The sequence below is a fragment of the Lynx canadensis genome, chromosome A1 (assembly GCF_007474595.2).
Source record: "Lynx canadensis isolate LIC74 chromosome A1, mLynCan4.pri.v2, whole genome shotgun sequence".
Taxonomy (NCBI): Eukaryota; Metazoa; Chordata; class Mammalia; order Carnivora; family Felidae; genus Lynx; species Lynx canadensis.
In genome coordinates this window covers 2,804,408-2,826,900 of record NC_044303.2, presented here as the reverse complement: position 1 = coordinate 2,826,900, position 22,493 = coordinate 2,804,408, and the positions used below count along the sequence as shown (strand labels likewise).

Genomic DNA, 22,493 nt, shown 5'->3' with positions numbered 1-22,493 from the left:
TCAACTATGTTAAAAATCACAGGACTCTCAGTTTACACTTTTAAAAGCAGGGAGAGCTCAGTGTCTCCCTTTTGTTCCTGGATAAAAATAGTCAAATGAGTTATAGTGGAGAGCAAAGAAAAAGGTATGCATACCACCATGGTAACAAAGTCACCAAAGTAGCCAATCTACTGTTGCCAACGCTCTGACCATGAGCAGCAGAGCATTAATATGATCGCTCCGCTCACTGAATGCCCACACTCCAGCAGGTACTGTTCCAGGGGCTGGACACACACTCGCTTCAAACCTGTGACGATCTTGCCAGTCGATATTCCCACTTCATAGATGAAGGGAACTGAGCATCAGAAAGGCTTAGCCAACCTGTCCTGTTAATGGTGAGAAAACCAGATTTGATTCCAGAGTCCTTGTACTTTGCGCCAACACTTTCCAAATGAGTAAATGCCTGACTCCAAAAACCTCAGGGAGAAAGTTGAACGTAGATTAAAAACATCATATCTCTCCATGATGTAGAACCAGGAATAAAAGGAAATTTGTCACAATAACACTTCCTTTTGTATTCCTCCAAGGGAACTTTTGTTTCACTGGTGAAAATAGGAAAGACATACCACAAAAAAAATGAACAGAAAGTGCAAACAGACATTTTTCTTCATCTATTTTGGCGATGCTGGCTCACCTTTCATAGGGACAAACACCCATAGCTCTACTCGGATGAAGAAGGGGCAACTTGAGTTTATCTCCATGAGCCCAAAATATCAATTCATTCACTTGAGGGAAATAAATCACTTTCAAACATCCTGGATGTCCCCTCTCCCACCGGTAAGAAAACACAGCTCCAGTGGCTGAAGTAAGTTTTTCACTCTCCATCCACTGTGTCGCCCTCTCACGAGAGTCAGATGACTCTTAACCTAACGAACAAACACATCAGAGTTAGCATCCTTCGTCTAAAGTGGAAACTGTTCCGGGTGTCCTGCAGAGGAGGTTTGGTGATGACACTGGGGAAGGTCACTACTCACACACCCAAAATGATGACCTACTAGAATAATAGGAAGTGAAAACAAACCCCCGGCTTCCGTGGAGAGAGTGGATTCACAAAGGGGAACCAGGGGCTTCACCCAGGCGGAGACTTTCTGTTCACCCCCCACTTGGACTGTGATTTCATCACCTTGCCATCTGATCCTCGTGGTCGATTCTGATTGATTCTCAGTGATGGGAAGCCTCACACTTAATTCTGATGCCTCAGGACACCCCGGTGCTAGCACTGATTTATGGGGGTTATTGTTACAAAGGCAAACAACTACTTGAAAATGGCCAGAGAGCTAGTGATTTGCACCATAGTTCTTGGTGACCTCAGCAAGTGGAAGAGGGTTTCGTTTCTTACACTCTGGGTTGAATTACCTCCCCAAAAATAGCCAGGGAGATTTCCTCCCATGATGCCAGGTGGCTGAGCAGTGTTTCTAAAGGAAGCAAATCGTTTCGGTCTTCGCTTCCCCTCCCTTTACTTAACCAAGAAAAGAAAGAAAAGAAGAAAAGAAATCAGTACTGGGGCATCTTCCCCCGCGTTTCCAGAACTTACCTCCTGGCTTCTCAGTTATTTCTGCAGACTTTTCCTTTGTATAGAACAAGTCTGGCTTTGTTAAACCTGGTTCACTCAGTCCCTTCTCAAATTTAGGAAAAGTCTTATCACCTGCAACGTCTACCTTTGAATTCACCACATTTCTTACCTCCAAATGCCCACCTACCTCCCCACAAAATGAAGAAAAGCAACAGAAGCCACCTCAACCAGACATTTAGGCTCATGGCCTGAATGTTAAGAATACGTATAACCACCTATCAAAATAATTTAACATTTACATAAGGGATCTAAATCTATGAACACACACTGAGAGCGTGTATTTAAAATTATGTTTACTTTCATCGGAGAGCTTCAGTTTTAAAATCCAAAAAGACAGAATGCCAAGAACCCACATTTAGACCGTGATTTCAGGAAGCTGATTGGAGTCCGCCTTCCACGTCGTCAAAACCTGAAAGAAACAGGGGAGTTTCGATGAATGAAGATGTGCGCCAATCCAAACCTAACAGAAATGCAATGAAGAAAAATATTTCTAAAGCCCAGGCAATTTTCACACAATAAAAATTACTTTAAAAAAGCAGTTCAGTCGGTTGAGCATCCAACTCTGGATTTCGGCTCAGGTCACGATCTCACAGTTTGTGAGATCGATCTCCCGGTCGGGCTCCGCACTGACAGTGCAGAGCCTGCTTGGGATTCTCTCTCTCTCTCTCTCTCTCTCTCTTTCTCAAAATAAATAAACATTTAAAAAAAAACCACAGGAATCCACAAAATACAAATCATCTTATCTAAGGAACGACGTTAGTTTTGTCAATCCTCTTTAGACGTGACTAATCTAGAACAACAGAAATGGTTCTGAGTGCAGAGTAAGAACGAATTTTTTATTGAACGGCTCGCTATTCTGTGTGAATCCCTGCCCCCTGAGCCTTTTCCCCATCATAACTGCTGGGCCCAGTGAGAGCAAAGTCTTATGCTATGGGTCAAGTTCAGGGCTCCTTTGGGGCTTATCCAGGAGCAGCTGTGTCGGCTGATAGGCAGGAACTACAGACCAGAGCTTTGATAAAAATCCCTGGGGTCAGCTAGGGCATTTGGTTCTCTCGGTTTCCTCATTATCAGTACTGAAAATCTCCCGTCACCATCATGGTCATGCCTAACATAAAAACAATTTTTAGCACACCGCTCCAACGCGGAAGGAGAGAGCATCTCCTTTTTGTTAGTCAGTCAGCCCATCACCGAGCCTGGTTTGTGGTTGCTGGGTGGGAGTGAGCCTGTGACAGCTGCTGAGTCATGGCCGAGGGCCCAGTGGGCGCAGGCCGGCCTGGGGGTGCCGGGACAGGCGGGCCCGGGCCAGCACACCCAGGTCTCCGACTCAGCCCAGGTCAAGAGAGATTTCCTCATCGCCACAAATACGTCGTCGCTCGTGCCAGCCGTGCCGGAAGCTTCCTCAGCCCCCCTTCCTGGCCAACCACCGCAGACACATGATATATGCAGGCAAGACAAAGCTGAATAGGAATCCTCTAAAACTTACACGAAAAGAGATCGAGTATTCCTATCCAAGAAACCAAGCAAATTATTTTATTTTATTGGTAAAATGAACGATGGCTGGAGAGCAAAGTACCTAAGTTTTTTTTGGTGTTCTTTTCGGGGAGGGTTTTGTTCCTTTTTTTTTTTTTTTTTTTTTTTTTAGTAATTAGTGACTACAAACTATTGGAATATTAAAAACACTACCTAAGTACTTACTGTTCTTGCACTGAGTGCGAAAAAAATGATTTCTGGGAAAGACAGTCCAGGTGGGTCGGTTGAACAGAAGATCGTTCGACTGTTGATTTGTTTCGCCGAAGCTAAGTTTAGTATATATTTTAGACATGACTCAAAAGGAGAAGGCCTTCCAAGATGCTGTCTGGGTCGCTGAATGTTCGCACCTACAGGATATAGAGAAACGTCCTGCCTCAATTTTAAGTAATTATTCCTGCTTTCACCTCACGTGTCTACTATCTCAGGAAGCCCGTGTGAAATGCATAATCACCGTCAGGTGAGTGCTTTGCCCGCACTGGGCAGGGGGGTCGCACAGCAGGCCCCCGTGAGCCCCTCAAGGGCAGAAGGAGGGCCCGCTCCTCTCTCCCACCCCATTCCCAGCACCACACCTGCACCGTGGCATGCGTCTCACGAACGATCACCAGATAAGTCTCGGAGGACTGTTCCGCTCACGACTTCGGTCACATTGTGAAGGAAGAGTAAGGCAGCTACCGGGTACCACTGCTTCTAGCCAGCGTTTCAGATCGGGCCCCCAGCATCTCTTTGGGGTTACCTTGTCACCCTTCCTGATTGACACCCCCAAATTCCAGTCTCAGCCCCCTCCGGGCCCCACCCCCCCTAACGTACCAGAGCAATATGCCTGTTACGCCGTCTGCTGAGGCGTAACATCGTCTTCAGAATATAATCCAGATTTCCTTATACGCCGTGGAGAATCTTCTCTTTCCACAGAGGCCAGGCTTACAATAATGAGGCTCCCAGGCGAGAAAACACATCACGGTAATGGAGGATGCGTAAAGATTCCTTCCTGCACACAAGCGTTCATAGCTCAGGAAGGGTGTGAGTGCCGAGAACACACCGAGCAGGTGCCCAATAACTGTCAGACCTGGGGTCCTGGTCACTGTGGCAGGAAAAAGGGAGCGGGCAGGGGAGACAGGTGACACAGTGTGGCTCGGGCCACGTTTCCATGCAAGGCCTTGGGCTTGAAGGCCACAGACGAGAGGCCATATACTACGGGCCTTCGCTGCCTTCTTCAGTTCTTCCTTCTGAAATGACTCCGCACACAACCGCACTGATGTGACGCGTTACCAAAATGACTTGGCAGAAAACCTAAGCTACGGCTCCCGTCAGACTCCACAGTGCCCTGACCTCTTCGTCAATTGCTACCACACAAACCACGTGAACATGAACACGTTCTCTTGTTCCTGAAGCCTTTCCAAATAGCCATCCTCCTCTCAAAATATCCATTCTTCTCTCCACTGTGTCCCTTCATGACAGAGAGGAGCAGAAAAGGCAGCTCAGACACTACAGATGCTTTTCACTCAGCGAGGCCCTCACCTTCTTCTGCTTTCTCCGCCTCAGGACTCCCAGGTCGTTTGCGTGCTGTCCCTTCCCAAATTTGACGAAAGCACAACACCCTTTAAATGCCCATCTGAATACCCATTTGTGCACAGACATGGGTTTGAATGATGCTGACACAAAGCTCACAGAGCCAAGGGGGGTGAGGGCCCTTCTGTCATGGCTGCCCTGCTCATAGGTTTGCCTACTCTGAACAACACAGCGGTAGGTTGCTTGTATCCTTCTACTGATGTATGACAACACCAGGCCAGAGAGGGGAATCCATTGCCCCATAACAAATTTCCCCCAAAAGGAGCAGCTTAAAGCAATGACATTCACTTATCACAGTGTTGTGGGCCAGGAATCTGGAAGCAGCTTAGCCGCGTGGCTCTGGCTCAGGCTCCCTCATGAAATCACAGCCAAGATGTCGGTCAAAGCTGTGGTCACGTGAGGGCTTGGAGGCACAGGAGGAAAAGGTTGCAAGTTCAGGAAACCACGAGTCTTGCACGACTTAGACACATGGTGTACGTGGAGAGGGGTTGGAGATGTGGACACGGGTCAAGAAAGGTAGGTCCTCTCCATATTGGCATGCTTCTCAGGTGGCAGATGCTGGCCTCCGGTGTCCAGTGAGCAGTCGGAAAGACGCCCTCCTGGAAGTGAACCGCCATGCCGCATCTGTAGAAATAAGTCACTGGCACAGTAGAAACTGGAGGGGTGTAGGTTAGGTGAGGAAGAGACCAGGAGTCTCTACCGATGGCCCAGGGAGAAATGTTGTAATTCTGAAGGAGAGCTGAAGAAGACAACACAGAACATCAGGACTCAGAGAACAATCTGACGTCGCAGGTGAGGGAAAGAGGGTCATTTTAACAAAACAGACACTGTTTGACACACCCAGCGAGGCCCCGTAGTTTCTCCAGTGTTGGTCAGGGATGGTGTTTCCAGGGCCAGGACTTTGTCCGTCCGCCCAGGGAAGGTCACGAGCAGCGCGTGTCTGTTGCTCACTTCCGCAAAATTTCACGTGGTAGCAATGGCATCTTGTTGACTGCTCAAACGTTTCTTCAAAATGTCCTTAGCAAAGCCATTTGTCTATGGGCAGAATGATTTAAAATTAGCAAAGGCAATATTTAATTTGGACCTAGTTAGGAAAGTGGAATTTTCCATGCAGAATCAGAACTGTCACCAGGTTATGGTGAATTGAAACAACAGCCCTGACTCCCGCACTTTGAGAAGACAAGACTGCTGGGCCCAGGGAGTGATTCAGGGCAGGAAAAGGGATGGATTCACCAGCAAGAGCTGTGAGCCAAGAGTTTGGTGAGACAATCATTCTCTAAAGGTCATTCTACCACCACCGGTTCCTCCTGATTTTACTAAACCCAAACTCTGCCCTCCACCCTCTAGCCCAACCCCAGACTTCCCTCTTCTACTGTAACAGTGCCTTCAATGTTTGTGATTCCCTTTTTTGTTCATAGAAGAATCACTGGGGTATAGAAAACACACCGTTTTATCTCACCTGTATCACACAACCTCCCAGGAATGATCTTGGTCTCTCCACCACCCTCCATGTTCTAAGAGAGTCCTACAAAGGCTCTCAGTTCCAGATGAGTCAAGAGACCAGCCTGGTACCATCAAACCCCCTAGAATGAAACAAGTCTCTACCACTCTTGATTGCCCCCCTCTTTTTGCTCATCGAGCTGAAGTTTCTCAACTGTGTTGATCTTCCCAAAGAACCAACTTCTCAGAGAATCCACTAATCACCGACTAACTAGGTTATTAATTTGAGATCTCTCTTCTTTTTTAATGAATGTGTGCACAACTATAATTCCCCGGGAGACTGTCCTCACTGCCTCTCATGGGTTTTGGTATGCTGGGTTCGTTTCCCTCTCTTAGCCATAGCCATAATCACAGTAAACTGGGAGAACAGAAGGCACGAGGGAATACAAGTGGTCAGGAGTGTGGCTTTTCCCTAAATTAAACCTATCTAGAAAAGAGGATTCTAACTGTAAGTTGAGTTCTTCTGCCTGAAGGAGAAGCTGTCTTTGCTAATGAAATGGTGGCCTATGGAGACTCTTCTGGGTCTTCTCTGAGATACCAGGGCACATTTGAGCAGGTCAGTATGAAGCAGTGTTGACTCAACGATAAGTTTGCGGTAAATGTCTCGGAAGGCAGAGAACGCATTTTACAGTGACCAAGAAGAACTGGACAAAGTTTTCTGTTCTATCACCCTGGACCGTTAGCAGTTCCAAATATTGTTGCAGGGGTCAGGCCACCATGATCCTCATCCAAGGCCACCTCTCTACACTGCCCAGCCTCCTCCATCAGCCAGTGTGGAAAACTGGCCACACTTCAGAGGAACGTCCATCATTTTGTGGTCTGGGATCTGGATGAGTTAGCAGGTGACCATGAGCCAGCACTAAACAGAATGGGGCTGAATTTCCGAGGGACACATGAAACTAATGTCCTGGCCTCTTGCGGTCACAAAAGATCCTTCCCAACACAGCACAATTCAGCCCAGGAAACTTCCCAGGTGATTTTAGTTGGATGCAGACTTGCCCCTCACTTCCAGGCCTCCACTGTTTTGGAATGTTGCTATGCATTATTAAACAGCTGCCACATTTAGTCCAAGAGGTGGCCGCATTTCAATGGCTGGTGAAGTAATTCCTGTTTATATGTGCAGTCGCAAAAAGTTTTGGAACCTTCTGGCATGAGAAGCATCTTCTAATACATCATTACTTATTTTTAACAATAGTCGGGGAGGGATGAGGGCTTTTTCCCACATCCACATACTTTGAAAGGTGATAGTCAACCAGGAACAACTTCTGATGGGTTCTCTGCTTTTATCCAGTCGATTGGAGCACAGCTGAGAATGCCGCTTTAATGGTGAAACAAATCTTAAGGTAATTTCTTGGAATGTGTAGCTGATGAGACGAGACCAAAAAAGAAAAAAAGGTGGGGGGGGGGGGGAAGCTGAATCATCTGCATAGTTGGTTGCCCAGAACAATAAGAGAAGAATTTGTAATTCTACTGAATCACGGAGCCATTGTGGTCATCGTGGGCTGGTAAGCCCAGGTGATTATGCAAATCAAACTATTTCTTTCAGACATCTGGCCAAAAAAATATGGCTAAACTTGTCATGTTAGTATAAATCAAAAGCTAGGTATTACCTAATCATATACCCTATTTTGATAGGTCCTTTTTTCAGAGAGGGTAGAATTAGTCTGCAGGCAGCACTCCCAGGGATTATTAAAATTGTTTTACAAAGGGGAAAACTATAGCAAAGAGAAATGGAGTAATTCACTCATTGTCTCGGCTGAGTCATGACCTAAGAAACCTAAGAAAAGAAGCCTTTTCTCCTCACTTCCTATCTCCTTGGCCCCTTAAAGGATTGTAGTGCCAGGCAAAATTTCTCCTTAGCTTCATTTTTAATAAATTCTCAGATTTAGATCGGTTCAAAATTCCAACATGAAGTAGAAAAAAAGAGGAAAGAAAGGATGTACGCTAACAAAACAATAAGCAGACTTAAGCCTTCGATGCAAGGCAACTCAAAAGGTCTTACAGAAATAAATAGAAAATAGTGTGACGAAAAGAGACCCTTCTTTCCATGTTCGTGTAAGTCACTTACCCTCCTGAACAATCTTAACTCTGTGCAAATACCTGGCTTCTGATTTTCCTGTATTCGGTAAATCTACAGTCCTTTCCTTCAAAGCATAAAAACATGTAGTCTTTCTTTAATAAATAAAGAAGCACACTTCTGAAGTTCTTGAAACCAAGAATAGACACCTATTTTAAAGACTGCCCCATCACGGGGTAGATGTCTGTACAAACGCAATGGAAGGTATTAACCAAAACACATTAGGGCAAAAACATTTTTCGATGCAATTAAAAAATGGTTAGTCCGGCATGTGTCTGATATGTCCCCTTCTTATCACATCTGTCTATCTCTTCGCCTCATCCACAGCTCCAAAAACTGCAACTGGAACGTTCTCCGACTGAAAACTGGGTACAGGCCAACATCCAAGCTTTGTATTTGCTTAGCAAACATCAAAGAGTGAATAATGTGTTGTCATTCCCTGACCTTATAAGAAGGTTGAATATAAAGTAACAACCTTAGTCACTGTGTAGAATGACGGTAGTGAAGCAGTATTTCCCTCAGCCTGGATTCTTTCCTTCTTTGCCCAAAAGGGAGCAGTCAGCTACTTTGCAGGGGGGCTTCGCAGGTACATATCATTTCCTTACCTAAACAAAGCCAGGGCAGCGTGGTCTAAAGAAGAAGGTGGGAGTTATCATGCAGAAAACCAAGTTCAAGTCTCCTAACCAGCTGTGGGGCCTTGGGTTTGGCACTCCGCCTCCCCGACCTTTTCCCTCTTCTGTCTAAGAAGAACAGAGGCCCTGCAGGGGCTACAAGTCTGGGATTCAAATGCAGCAAGCCAAGGTTTCTTCGTTCCCCGACAGGGAGACGCCAGGTCCCTGAACACAGCCCTGCTTCCTGCCTGCTGCCTTCAGTGCTTTGGGACCGGACTATGTGCTCCACTCTGCGAACCACTCAGTTTTTGTTTGTTGCAAGGCTCATTAGAGCCGGTGTCCTCCTTCTCCCTGAACTGTGTCGCCCACACTCTTTGGGACATGGCTCAGACATCGCCTCCTTGAGTGGCACTCCCGGCCCCCACGCTCCCTGGTAGCCTGCACTCCCCTACCGACCTCCTGGCGTCTCCAGGAGGTCCTGAGTCCTCCTCCCGGCCAGCAAGGCTATTGGTTCCACCGACATTGTTTGGAAGTTCTTGATATGCCGAAGTTAAAATCTTGACTTACCCCTAATGGGTTCTTTCTCTGGTCCCCGGATACACACATTCTCTGCCTCCCTCCCATGACAGCCTCGCTGAAAGGCAGAGAAGCCTTTGTGGATTCTCATGGTGATGGCTTCACTGCACTAAATCATCGCTAAATAGAGTCAGTTGTTTTGAAAATATCAGGACCGTGAGTATTTGGCTTGGTAAGAAATATGCGAATACGCAAAACGGGATTGGCCCCCGGGGGCACCCCGGGGGTCTCAGTAGGTTAAGGGTCCCACTCTGGATTCTTGATTTGGGCTCAGGTCATGATCTCATGGTTCGTGAGTTCGACCCCTGAGTGGGGCTCTGCGCTGACGGCGTGAAGCCCGCTTGCGATTCTCTCTCTCTCCCCCTCTCTCCCTACGCCCCTCCCCTGCCCCGCGCCCTCTCTTCCTCTCTCTCTAAATAAATAATTAAACTTAAAAACAAACAAAAAAGATTGGCCCCTTGTTCATTGACAACAAAAGCTGGGTGATGGGTCCACGGGGGTCCATTAGTCTATTCCTTCTCGTTTCGTTATGCCTGACAATTTCCCCAAAGAAGCTTAAAGTGGACTATTAAGCAACACTAACAGAAATCCGTGTTAGGAAGCAAAAGGCATAGTCTCTAAACGGGTCTCACATTAGACTCAAGCGTTTCCTCTTGCAGCAGAGGTCTGCTGTGGGTGCTATACTGCCCTGTCTGGCTCTGCTGGGGGGATGTCCTTCAGATGTGCTGCTACACGAGCTCAGGGAGCATGTTGTAGGTAAACGACGAAGTGACCGTGGCCACTTTCCAAGCCAAGCAGCCAGGAGACAGACGGCAAGCCAGAAAGTCGCAGCTGCTGCTGCGGGACAACCCTGCTCGCCTTGTAACTGCAACAAGGCTAATGAGAGAAAGTTAGCAGAGCCAGCAGGGCTGTGCTCCCCGCCACACCACCCCCTGCACCGCCACCCCCACCGCCCGGCCCTGGGGCCGCACTGGTGGCTGACTCTGGGAAGGACGCACGATCCTGTGACCAGGCCATTCCCTTCAGGCGCCGGGTCTGAGTACTGATTCATACATAGGACCCTTTCGGAAGAACTGCCTCCATTTTCAGTAAGTGTCGTTCGAAATGAACGAGGCATTTTGGAAAAATAAGTTTGCGGTTCACCCAAAAGGATTCTGGTAAGCTCCACCATGACTTCATTTCAATAGTGAGATAACGGAGACTGGAAAGGAGCAGAAAGCTTGGATCCTCTTGTGAACCCAGAATCAATAGCGCATCACTGAGACAATCGTCAGCTTGGCAGGTCAAAGATTTTCATGTTTTCTTTGCTTGTCGGTTCCTCCCACTTAAGCCTGGACACAGCTCAGGGAAACAACGGCCCTATCAGTCTATGTCATTCGGGAGGAAACCGAAACTCCAATCCCGGAATCAGAACTGGACTGCCATACCTCCCAGCAGTGGTGTTTAGCGTTCAGAAGAGTTAGGCATGAAAAATGTCCTTGCCTGCATTGATGCCAGGAACAAAGCCGTGACCGCAGCGGGCTTGGTCCAGACCGACGCACGCAGCCGGTAGGCGGTGGGAAGGCCGTACCAGGAATACATGCTGGAGTCATGATCCCTGCGGATCAGTAAGCAGCCCCCGAGCCTGGCCCGGAGAGCGTCCCAGTCACCCTTCCCACACAGCTGCTCCTCTGGGAAGGCCAAGTTCCAGTCTGGGGGCCTTGGGAGACTTGCCCCAGCCCTTCGACCTGCATCTATATCAAAGGTTGGAGAAGGATGCCACGCTGACCTACATTTTGTCTTCTACACCTGGCCTAGACCTGAATTACCGTCCTTGCATTCCCGTGGCTCACATTCACGGGCAGCATCAGCAGGTACAAATCCGGGCACAGGTGACGTCGGGGTAAAGTTTTCAGAAGGAGAAACTGCCCAAGGGGAGCATAAGCCTAACAAAGCAGGGCTTATGTAGACGGGTCCTGATGCACTAGGAAGCAGACCTCAGAGAAGAAGATAGCATAGATTTGACATAAAGCATTGAAAATAAAACAATAAAAACAATTTTGTGTGTTCATTTTGGCATTTATCAAGGAAGAAAGAAAGAAAGAAGAAAGCAAGAAAGCAAGAAAGCAAGAAAGAGAAAAGAAAACTGGTGATAACGTCAGGTGGCTTGAAAGCTTACAATGAACCAAAGTGGACTTGGGAGTTTCATTTATTGTAAACTTTTGGCAACAGAGGCATTCAAAATCATTTATTTCATCTTAGATTGGGCCAAATTTGTATAATAGAGGGATGATCGACACAAGTTATCGAAGATGATGATGATGATGGTCTTTGTTCTTTTTTCTCTTTAATTCGTGTATGTTTTTGGATAATGATCCACGTTCTAATAAGCATGGGAGTTAACCCAACAATTTCCCCTTTTATTTTTCCACTGCCTCCTGCCTATCCCCTATGATCAAAACTATACACATTTTTGTGCATGATGGTATACAAGAATCAAAACCTGGTCCCTGAGAACATGTTTTGCCTGCTGTTTTGACTTTGTTGACAGCTCTCAGACGACCTCACGCTTCATCAGAAATACAGAAAAATACCCTTGATTGTCAGAAAACACTTTTTTAAGTGGAGCTCGCACAAGAGCTGGCACAGAAGTCCTAAGATAAGCTCACGGCAGTATTACTGATTGCTCGTGCCTATTTTCCTAGCAGAGATGACAGGATAAATATGCATTAGCCGTACAACCTCCCTGTGTTGGTGCCCGTGTCACTGCTCATCCTTTGCGAGCTGTGAGCCGAGATGACCAGTAATGCTGGCCGGCGGGTGCCGGGAACCGTGGGGGGTCCAAGCACATTTCTAGGGGAGACGACAACAGCTGGAGTTGGGGCCACAGCAGCTGGAGCGGGAAGAGACCGTGGCTAGCGGTGAGGGCATCTGCGTCGCCGTCAAGCCCGATGAAGCCCGATGGGGCTTCAGGGGAGAGATCATCAAGCATTTTCAGCAGAAAAGACCCTGCCGTGTTAGTTTGAAGTTCACGCAGGCTACTGACGACTTACTCGGAGAACACGGCATTGACCTGAACGACCGTCCGTACTTGGCTGACACAGTGAAATGCATGCACACAGGCCAGCGGCGGTCATGGTGTGAGAGGGGCTGCGTGTTGTGAGGACGGGTCACGTGACGCTCCAGGAAACTCACCTGCAAACTCCAAAGCATCCACGGGCCTGTTTGCATCCAAGCTGGCAGGAACATTATTCACGGCAACGATTCTTGGAGAACGCAGAGGAGATTGGCCCGTGGTCCCTGTGCAGTGCTACGTGCTATCGTCGGGGTAAAATGTTTTATCCCAAGGCAAGAGAAAAAAATAAACAAACAGAAGGCTTAAGAAACTAATGTTGGCATGTTCCCAAGAGTTCAATGGCAGGGTCACGTAAAGCAGTATAAAGTTCTCTGAGGTCGAGTTTTGGCGATCAGAGCAAAGGCCAAGGGTCCATTCTTTCCAGAGGTCAATTCTAGCTGGCTAAAACGCAGAGGAAAGGGCAGATAGCAAGGAAACTGCAAACAAATGGCCCCAAATTCAGGTTTTCACCTGGAGGCAGGAGCAGCGCATAGACCTGAGACTTTCTGACGCTTCACCTCAGGGCACGGACAGACCCAGGGGCAGCAGTGGCTCTACGCCCACGAACGTGACTATGCAAATGGTCGCAACTGACTTCTGCGGGCAGAGAGTATTTCTCATTTGGAGAAGTAACACAGCCAAGAAAACTGTCTCTATAGAGGCACGTGGCACTCGTGGGCTCCCCTGGAAAGCCACCACCTCCTGTCCATCATCAGAGGTTGCACAGAGATACTCTCGTGAGTAAAAAGGGGGCTACAGAGCCTTGACTTCACAGCAGGGCTCTTACTACATGTCAGAGTACGTAACTGTGGTTGAACTCAAAGCAAGGATAGCCAGAAGAGCCTGTGTTCATCAGTCTCTGCTACTCACGCCCCACACAGTCTCTAGGGATGATTGGTTCAACCAAGAACTTCAACCCAAACTGTCAATGCATAGTATATAGTCAGAAAAAGACAGGGTCCAACTTCTGTATCATGATCTCTTGCAGGCTGTGAAATCAAATCAGTGCCTCATAGGCGACATTTCTTCAGTGCATTAGAATGAAATCGAAAATACAACGATACTTTGTAAGTTTCACGTACCCTGGGCACTGGGTTATGATGTGAGGTACAGTCTTTGCGTCACATAAGCATGGGCGTTGGGTTCTGATGTTAGATGTCATTCTTTGGTTCTCACCTTGAAAACTGCTGCTTTAGAGTTTCCTTCACAAAGCACGGATGTATTAGGGGGCGCGCCCAAACGTAGAGGTAGAGTTGTCAAAACCGCAAAGGTGTAATTTGCATTCAAAATTCCAATGTGGAGAAGAGGGATGCTTAATGTCACTACCCCAAAAGCATAATCACTTTATAACCGAGGAAATAGAGCTGGTCTCCTCTGTGATAGGAGAATGAGCATGAAAACTAACACGTATAGACCACACCTGACCCACCAATGTTAAGCCCCAGTGTCTGTAATCTTTGCATGGCCCCACACCGCCTCCAGACTTACGGGTTCCCTTCCCGTATTCCCTTAGTCCACGCAGAAAGAAAAAGTGGTTGTAGTCCTTTAAACTCACAGCCTAAAAAGCATTTTTTTTTTTTTTTTTTTTTTTTTTTTGCTACATTTGAAACTAATTGGGCAAGTGCTCACTTCGGCAGCACATATACTAAAATGGGAACAATATAGAGAAGTTGAACATGGTCCCTGCACAAGGATGGCACGCAAAGTTGTGGAGCGTTCCATATTTCAAAAATAAACAAACAAACAAATAAATAAACAAACAAATAAATAAATAAACAAAATTGGACAAATATATCTTGCATTTGCCGATGCATTTTAAACGGACCCAGTGGCTGAATTCAGGTTGCTCTCTTCCTAGTTTCTGAACGTCCTTTCTAAGCCACCTGTGCCCACGGCAGCAGTTAACATTCATTTGGAGCATAAAGGGCCACGGAGAAGCCAGAGTCCAGAGACAGTTGGGATTAGGTGGGACCCAGCCTCAAAGAGCTACCAGAATGGGGAAGGAGACTGGGCCTGAGCAGGGAGCCACCTGGAAGAGGCAGCCGATGTGGGTGCTTCTCACGAATGTTTCCAACACTCTCCCCCCAGGCGTTACACCCCTTCGTATACTCTTCCTACGAAATCCCTGTAGGGTCTGAGTGCTCTGGGTCTGTGGCCCACGCTGTGCCATACTTTGATGTAAGGAGATGTCTCTAGAATTCAAAACTAAGGATATGATATAAGAAGCTGTATATGGGCATCTAGAGTTTCTACTGCCCGGGTGAAAGAAAGAATTGCACTACAATCAAAGGTGCCCTGAAAACCACAAAGTTCAGCTGACCCATGGAGGAAAAGGGATCCATGATCTGAGTTTACCCCAGGAACTTAGATTAAACGCGTTTCTATTTCTAGCACCTTCCAGCGGTGTGCTGAAATGGGTCACTGCAGAGGCCACTACCCCAACTCATGGGCGCGGACAGCAAGGTCAAGCAGGAGGTCCCCTAAAACTGAGATCCAGAGGCCATTGTACCACCTGGGGTTAGAAAAGGTCAAATTAACTTCCGCCCATTTGCATTCGTTTAACATTATTTTCATTGCAGGTTAGACTGCACTTTATAGAGGGCTGGTCGCTCAATTTTTTTTAATTTTTTTAATGTATATTTATTTTTGAGAGACAGAGAGAGACAGAGTGTGAGTGGGGGAGGGGCAGAGAGAGAGAGAGAGAGAGAGAGAAAGAAAGACACAGAATCTGAAGAGGTTCCAGGCTCTGAGCTGTCAGCACAGAGCCCAATGCGGGGCTCGAACTCACAAGCCGTGAGATCATGACCTGAGCCGAAGTCGGGCGCTTAACCGACTGAGCCACCCAGGCGCCCCATTTTTTTTTTTATTTTTAATGATCATGACTTTACCCCTCTCCCCCCATTAAAACAGGAGAATAGAATGTAATTCAACATCAAATCGGAAGGAGTCAATAACAATCTAAGTCTTGGGGCGCCTGGGTGGCGCAGTCGGTTAAGCGTCGCGTCCGACTTCAGCCAGGTCACGATCTCGCAGTACGGGAGTTCGAGCCCCGCGTCGGGCTCTGGGCTGATGGCTCAGAGCCTGGAGCCTGTTTCCGATTCTGTGTCTCCCTCTCTCTCTGCCCCTCCCCCGTTCATGCTCTGTCTCTCTCTGTCCCAAAAATAAATAAACGTTGGAAAAAAAAATTTTTAAAAAAATAACAATCTAAGTCTTAGAAATCGGAAAGAAGGTACTGGGCGCAATAATGTATGCAGAACTGTTTTATAGAATGATTTTATAAAACAACGCTACTGGATGTAATTGTCCATCCTGGGTAGAGTGACGGTAAAAATTACCACAAGAATAAAACCTTTTATCAAGAGCAGTAAGGTGGTCGGTGGTTCCACGGGCAACAAGCACGGCATCGGAGAATGCACTAATTTGGCTACAAACGCTAGGATACTACATCCAAAATACTACATTCTGTGTCAGGGTTTATATCATCAGCTCTTTCTTCAATCCCCTGACACACTAAACATTTGCTCATGGAAGAAACCATAACATTTGAGAGCCCTGGATAGGTCAACGCTTGCACAAGTGCGGAGTAAGGAATCAATTGTTCAACGGATTTCAGAAAATGAATTGGAGGGGGCAGAAATATTTCTTACCCCCACCTCTACTCTGCCTTAAATCACCTCTGCCCTGCCAACGTAACGGTCAAAGACACCATTTTAGATTTGTTTTTCCCATCAACTGAATGTTTTGTTAACGGTTTTAGCAAATACGTAATTTCATGTAATTTCAAGAGAAAGCAACGCGTCATTTCAAAAGCACCTGACTGAGATTTTTCTGAAAGCAAAAATTGGTGGGAGGCAGGGAAGCCCATCAGGCTCTTCCAGAACGTGAGTGTGAGCCGCCGCGAGGAAGAGAAAAGCACACGGTCGATGCGTCAGGATTTTGCATAAACTTGACTCTAATCTCAGATACTATTGCCAGAAAGCTCCGCCACTGGCCACACAAGCAGGTGTCTGTCGAAAGACTGCTGGTGGCATACTAAATGAATTGAGTAAATTTATTGAAAGGATTCATCGTATCCACAGAGTCATTTGGTTACAAAACAGCCCAGGGACAAGGCAGGCGTAAGAGTCAAGAAGAGACGTGAAGACAAATGTGGAGCCAGCATCACGTCCAACCCCAGCAGACGGAATCAGGGATGCGGTGTGTGCAGCGAACCTCTGGAAGGTCAGGCTCTGTTTGTGCTTCGCGTGCTGGTGACAGCCACCGATGTCCCTGCTCTTCGCTCCGTCTCTTCACCGGGAGAGTCCCTCCTGTTTGTGTCGGGTGTTTGGCTCACGGTGGCGTCACAAGAGCGGTCTCCAGAGCGTTATGGTGTTGGTGCAGGTGCAGTGATGCCAAGAGGGAAGAGCAGTGAAGAGGGTTGTTTAAAAGAAGCTGATGATTTAAAAACAAAAAAAAGAAAGTCCCACTGTGCCTGCGCATAGCGGTCAACACTAGGCATGCACGTAACGGTCAACCTAAGACCAGCACTTTCACCGGAGCACGAAGAGGGGACGCCCCCTTCTTTGTTCCAAACATGCCCTGTAGTGCACATTTTAGCCCCTTGTTATTACTTTTCATTTCAAATTTGCCTTTCCTGTTCATTTTCAACGGGCTTTTATTTGATGAAAAGATTGTGGAAGGGGAAGGGGCTGTGATGTCTCCCAGTCTTTGAATCCCTCTGTCTGGCCTGGATCCTGAACACCCAGGGACGGGCAATGGCTCAACCCAACAAGCGTTTATGGCTCACCTCTCATAAGTACTTTATCGGGGCACCACAGGAGACCCGTGAGGGAAGCTGACACCGTCCTTCCTGCCATCTGTCCATCACCCTGCCACTAGATAGAGAAAGGCAGGCATGGCAAGAAAAACTCAAAGCGCCAAAGACCAAAAAATATCATCCTGTGGCTGGGATCAAAAAGGGCTTTGTTGAGGAAGAAGTCTATAAGCACTCTAACTGAGAGCAGAATCTTCTGGCAAAGTGAAATAATAGTTCTCGAAGACGGTGAGCCTTTCTTCCAGAGTTTCATGTTGTGTGAAACCTTGCTGTCTAACAATGCCACAGTCCACATGCCCACCAGCACCACCCTCCCTACACCGCCACTGCCCGGCGGTCGCATCCCACTCCCTCATTCAACCTTCCACGTGAGAGAGGCAAGGGACACATCTACTAGTTTTTTGCACGGCCCGGGTCCCAACTTCGTATTCCTGTCACGTCCCTTTTTCTGAAGGCTCGCCCTGACATAGGACCTCGCTTGTACTCTGACACGAAGTTCTCAATGGCCCTGGGTAACGGTGAGGACTGTCGTGAGGACTACCTTCTCTGAATTAGCTGCCCTCTCTTTGTCTAAGCAAGGTACGTGGATATGGTTTTTCTGGTCAGTTCTTCCTTCTTATCATTCATAGCAAGAGAATTTGTCATTGCCAGAGAACCCAACATTGCAACTCGTGGAATGGTAAGTCCTAGAGAGGCTGAGGAACAAACGGCTTTAACTTGTTGCACATTGTCTAGGGCTACTGAGGACTTTGCCCAAATAATCTGATCAGAATCTTGAAGGGGTAGTAAATGAGTATTTTGAGTAATAGGCACCCAAAAGTACGCTTCAACAAAGTTCGCTTTCAGGAGCCCTTCCAAACCTGAGGAGTCTCCGGATAGGGATGGAATGTCCAATTTTTGGCAAAACTTGTCCATTTTGGGAATGTCCAATGTTCCACTTTCGGGGAACAAGGGAAACAGAGCTGTTGTGAATTCTGCAACAGAGAAAGGTCTTGTCCACCACGAGGCTGAGAAGATTGAGCCGGGTGGCACCCATGTCGCGAGCACACGGGGCAGAGTAATCACGGCTGCTTCATCTACCCGCATATTGTTCGGTTCCTACGTGACCACGCACGTAAGCAGGGTTCAACACCTGTCGGTTGACCATCGGAATGGTCTAATGTAGACAAAACCTATCACTCCGAATGCCACAACTACCCAGAGCACCATGTACATAGCTCTGGCTTAACGTTTGCCGTCATAGTAACATCATATTCCAACGTCCACCCTTCACCGGACCCTGAGCTGTCAAGGATGTGGATGGCCTTTTATCCCTTTGTGTGTCCTAGGCCTAGCTAGCACTGTGCTCGAAAAGCAACCTTGAAATGACTCAACAGATACAGCTTTTCCATCACAACAGGCAGAAGTGCCACACCTTACGAGGTGTCCGCTGCATTTCCACTCTGTGTTACAGAGACAGAAACGGAAGCACAGGAAGAGCCTGAGATCATGCGTGTCCGTGAGGGACAGAGCTAAGTCGGGGCTCCAGTTCCAGGTCGGCTTAATTAAACACCAAAATGACATAAGAACCAGTCTTGGCGAAACTTATTTTTAGGTAGAAAGGATCGGTGGGTAAACTATTAGCAAGGTAATCGGTTGATTCAAACCTATTTTGTTACAGTAGATCGCACGTGTATGGAAATATATCTCAATCACAGAGAGCCTTACGCTTCCTGGGAAAACTTAAAGTAAACAACAACAATAATAATAATGGAATGTGGAGACGGTTTCTCTGGCTGCACTTGAGAAACTCAGGGCCAGGCTCTGTGCCCATTAGTCAAAAAGGCATCAAAGGCTGGGAAGTCAGGAGCAAATGCCCCTGAGGAAAAAATCCGGTGTTTCCTCCCACCCCACTCTTACAGACTCCACAAGTCTCTCCCAGTTGACAATGGCTTTGCCCCGAGGACATCTCTGGGGGCGTGACTTTCCAAGGTCTTTATTGAAAGCACCACCTGGAAGGAGTGATTACCTAACAATTTGCCAAAAGGGCGGGCTGCAGAACCTTTGGCATTTTTGAATTGCAACTGTTTTCTGTCATCGTAAAGAAAAAGCTAATCATTTTTTCCAGCAAACCACCCCCTCTGTCTCCTGCACAGACTATTACGAAATTGCCAAAGACCACACACTTGGCTTTCTCTGTTTTCACAGTTTTTAAAGCCATCATCAAAAGGCAAAGGGAGCTCGAGAGGAGGATTTCTTTCCAGCACAGCATCTGAAGTGGCATTCCATTGGTAGAATGCTATTCTTTTCTGGCTACCTTCCATAAGTTCCATCTTCTTATTAAGTGTTTATCATCTCGCTTAAAGGAAAAGGAGACAAAAAAAAAAATCTCGAACTGTGTCCAATTGGGAAAGTGCCATACAGCCCTTACAGTCATGCTATCGAATATTCTGGAAATGAAGTCTAAAGACCAAAAAATTCAGCTCCTAATATAAAAGTTCAATTTATGATAACATTTATCTCCACGTTAATAAGGAATTTGCAAACAAAGATGATTATCCAGGTCTTTGAAGATGCACACCATGAATCAATCCAGCTACGGACTAGTGATACAAGGCAGTTGGTTTTACCAGAGTTGGCCCAATGTAAGATGTTTCTTTTTTATGTGAAATTATGTTGAGAGAATTTTGAAATGCACACCATCTGAGTCACAGGCACTGGCTTAGAAGCAGGAATTTAGCACAAACATTTTTTAGCGGCAGATCAATGATGTAAAGTTTGTTTTCAAGGGAGAATAAAATAAATGTTTCACTTCCAAAACCAACCTGACCTACGGGGTAGAGAACATAGCATTGGGCCCAGAGTTTAGGAAAGTCGTCAGAGCCCTCCTGGGTCATGTCCTCTGTGCGCCATGGTGACCTAACAGAGGCCTTCCCTCTACCTGCCCTTCTCACCCTCTCTCTCTGCAGACATGGGTTCTGGCAACTGACACCCTGTTGCCCCCGAGTCTTAAAGTATGAACCACCCTTCCTTCTTGTCATCCTGTGACAATGCTTCTCACCGCATTCCTAGGCAAACCTGGCCTGAGCCTCCAATTCAGGCCTCCCGCACGTACACACTTTTAGACTGATAATGTGAGATTCTAAGAGTTTCTGTTTATATGCCAATTTATGTTTGTAATGGCTCAGGAAATTAGTATCTATTACATATAATGGCATCTTTAGCATGTCAGGCTGCTTTATGACAGGATGTGCCTTTACTTATTCTATTCCCTCTACGTGGATTTTCCATTCTACATCTGACTTTCCAAACCTAACTCATTCCTCAAGACTTAGTTCTACCATTATCTCTATTATGAAACCTTCCCTACCTCTGTTTCCTGAATTTTTCACTTCTGACTGTTTCTATTCTACCTAATACCTGTTGCTATAACCCAGAATTTATTATCTACTTATTTTTACCACTCTCACATTGTTTCATGCACTAATTTGGTCTCCCTCATAGACGCCTCAAGCATTCTGAGTGTAGGGTTATTCTTCTATTCCCTATAAGACCTTGAAAGAGCAGACCTAGGCCGGCCGACTCCATCTCGTTCTCTATCCTCCATCTTGAGTGACTATGTCCCCGACATGGCCGCAGAAAGAAGTTCCCGCTCAAACCTCAGACCACGCCTCCTCCCCGTGAGTAACTTCCCGCTCACCCGTTCGACATGAGTTGGGGCCTAGGCCTAGATCTGTGGTCAGGGAGCCATCCTGAGGATGCAGAACAGGTGGAGGAAAGCCTTGAGTTTCCTTGTTTCACCTGGGGGTGGGCTGGGATGAGTCACTGGGGAAAGGAGAGCTCAGATGAAGGTGGAAAGATGGCAAGAGAACCCTACAATCCAGCAGTTACTCTCTCTGCACCCCTGAGAAAGAGGCTGGGTGACCTGAGGGCCAGACTCTTCTGATCTGGGGGAGCAGGCCCAAGACCACTGACACTCTGAGAGCAGGAGCTCAAGGACAGGAGAGGGATGGGCTTTCCTTTTTGTAATCACTCTACTTTAAACCTTTCAAACCACGCCCGGCAACCTGCCTGACGGGACTCTGACCTTTCCTCGGCCAATCGGCTAGCAAGCGATCGGCTGAGGCCACCACCCTTCCCCAGCCAATCGGCTAAGGCCACGATCCCTGTAAAACCTTTGTGCTTTTGAAACCCGCTCTCTCTCTCTCTCTCTCTCTCTCTGGTATCTCACCGCTGTGTCGGTGCAGGTAGGGGATTGAGCTCGAGCTAGCTTGAATAAAGGCTCTTTGCTTTTGCATCGGACTCGGCTCCCTGGTGGTCTTTGGGGATCACGAATTGTGGGCATAACAACCTAGTCACAAACATCACACAATAAGCAGTAATGGATGGATAGAAAGACAACCTTCAAACTTTGGTGGAGAGTCTAGCTAAAGTGGTGATGCATTCATATAATTAATTTCCAAAGCGTTGCCTCAAAGGGTATTGGGTTTCATTTTGTTTTGAGACATATTGCTCTCATTTTGAATCATTCATTTTGTGGGCAGGTAAGAGAGTAAGTGAGAAAATGCTAGAAAAAAGTCTGAGACCAATATGCCTGTGTGGCATAAAATAGTAGTTCCCAAATATTGCAGTATATTGGAATCGCTTGGGTAGTTTATTAAAAATACAATTCAAAGACTTAAGACTCACCCCAAAATTACTTAAAAGATACCTCCCAATGTGGGATCAGGAATTTTTTTTTTAATTTTCTTCTTAATGATTTTTAACATTTATTTATTTTTGAGAGACTGAGAGAGACAGAGCATGAGCAGGGGAGGGGTAGAGAGAGAAAGAGACACAGGATCTGAAGCAGGCTCCAGGCTCTGAGCTGTCAGCACAGAGCCCGACGCGGGGCTAGAACCCACGAACCATGAGACCATGACCTAAGTCAAAGTCGGATGCCCAACTGACTGAGCCACCCAGGAGCCCCAACTTCTCTCTATTTTAACAAGCTCCCTGAAGCATCTGTACAGACAGTTTGCTTCAGGTCATTGGGTCGGCATATGGAAAACCCTCATATAAGCACTAGGTTCAAATCCCGGTTCTGAAACTGAAAAGCCATGTGATTTAGGATATGTTGTTTAAATTCTCTGATC

The 22,493-nt window shown here is 46.9% G+C and overlaps 1 non-coding gene across 1 annotated transcript; it reads left to right on the top strand.

Moving 5' to 3' along the window:
• The first annotated feature begins 14,187 nt into the window (after window positions 1–14,187).
• LOC115526288 lies at window positions 14,188–14,294 on the top strand. The gene has a single exon (XR_003972583.1). It is a non-coding gene; the product is annotated as a U6 spliceosomal RNA (small nuclear RNA).
• Window positions 14,295–22,493: the final 8,199 nt, after the last annotated feature.